The sequence below is a fragment of the Trichomycterus rosablanca genome, chromosome 15 (genome assembly GCF_030014385.1).
Source record: "Trichomycterus rosablanca isolate fTriRos1 chromosome 15, fTriRos1.hap1, whole genome shotgun sequence".
Classification (NCBI taxonomy): Eukaryota; Metazoa; Chordata; class Actinopteri; order Siluriformes; family Trichomycteridae; genus Trichomycterus; species Trichomycterus rosablanca.
In genome coordinates this window covers 29397129-29398835 of record NC_086002.1, presented here as the reverse complement: position 1 = coordinate 29398835, position 1707 = coordinate 29397129, and positions in this window count along the sequence as shown.

The following is a 1707-nucleotide window of genomic DNA, read 5'->3' as shown; positions in this document are numbered from 1 at the left end:
ATTCATTACTGTACCCATGTTGGGAGACTTTTAATTTGTACTGTGGTTGTAGTAACTAGCACAGGTAACTAGTTAACTACTACAACCTTTGTCTTATCAAAATTTGCGTTTCACGATTTTTGTTAATTTTTATAAAACTTTGACTCATTACTGTACCCTTGCTGGGGGACTTTTAATTTGAAACGTGGTTGTAGTAAGTAGTGCAGGTCACTAGTTAACTACTACAACCTTTGTCTTATCAAAATTTGCGTTTCACGATTTTTGTTAATTTTTTTAAATTTTTGATTAGTTACTGCACCCATGCTGGGAAAACTTTAATTTGTATTTTGGTTGTAGTAACTAGTACAGGTGACTAGTTAACTACTACAATCCTCATCATATCAAAATTTGCGTTCCTCAATTTTTGTTCATTTTTTAATATTTTGATTCATTACTGTACCTATACTGTGGAGCTTTTAACTTGTATTGTGGTTGTAGTAACTAGTACAGGGGACTAGTTAACTACTACAACATTTGTCTTTTCACAGATGTGCGTTTCTCGATTATTGTTAAAAAAAAATATTTTTTGATTACGTATTATGCTGTGGGACTTTTAATTAATATTGTGGTTGTAGTAACTAGTACAGGTGACTAGTTAACTACTACAACCTTTGTCTTTTTTAAATGTGTGTTTCTTGATTTTTTTTTAAATTTTTTAAAAACTTTGACTCATTACTGTACCCTTGCTGAGGGACTTTTAATTTGAAACGTGGTTGTAGTAAGTAGTGCAGGTCACTAGTTAACTACTACAACCTTTGTCTTATCAAAATTTGCGTTTCACGATTTTTGTTAATTTTTATAAAACTTTGACTCATTACTGTACCCTTGCTGGGGGACTTTTAATTTGTACTGTGGTTGTAGTAACTAGTACAGGTGACTAGTTAACTACTACAACCTTTGTCTTATCAAAATTTGCGTTTCACGATTTTTGTTAATTTTTATAAAACTTTGATTCATTACTGTACCCTTGCTGGGGGACTTTTAATTTAAAACGTGGTTGTAGTAACTAGTACAGGTGACTAGTTAACTACTACAACCTGTGTCTTATCAAAATTTGCGTTTCACGATTTTTGTTAATTTTTATAAAACTTTGACTCATTACTGTACCCTTGCTGAGGGACTTTTAATTTGAAACGTGGTTGTAGTAAGTAGTGCAGGTCACTAGTTAACTACTACAACCTTTGTCTTATAAAAATTTGCGTTTCACGATTTTTGTTAATTTTTATAAAACTTTGACTCATTACTGTACCCTTGCTGAGGGACTTTTAATTTGAAACGTGGTTGTAGTAAGTAGTGCAGGTCACTAGTTAACTACTACAACCTTTGTCTTATCAAAATTTGCGTTTTACGATTTTTGTAATTTTTTTTTTACATTTTTGATTCGTTACTGTACTCATGCTGTGGGACTTATAATTTTTAATGTGGTTGTAGTAACTAGTACAGGTGACTAGTTAACTACTACAATCCTCATCATATTAAAATTTGCGTTCCTCAATTTTTGTTCATTTTTTAATATTTTGATTCATTACTGTACCTATACTGTGGAGCTTTTAACTTGTATTGTGGTTGTAGTAACTAGTACAGGGGACTAGTTAACTACTACAACCTTTGTCTTTTCACAGATGTGCGTTTCTCGATTATTGTTAAAAAAAAATATTTTTTGATTAC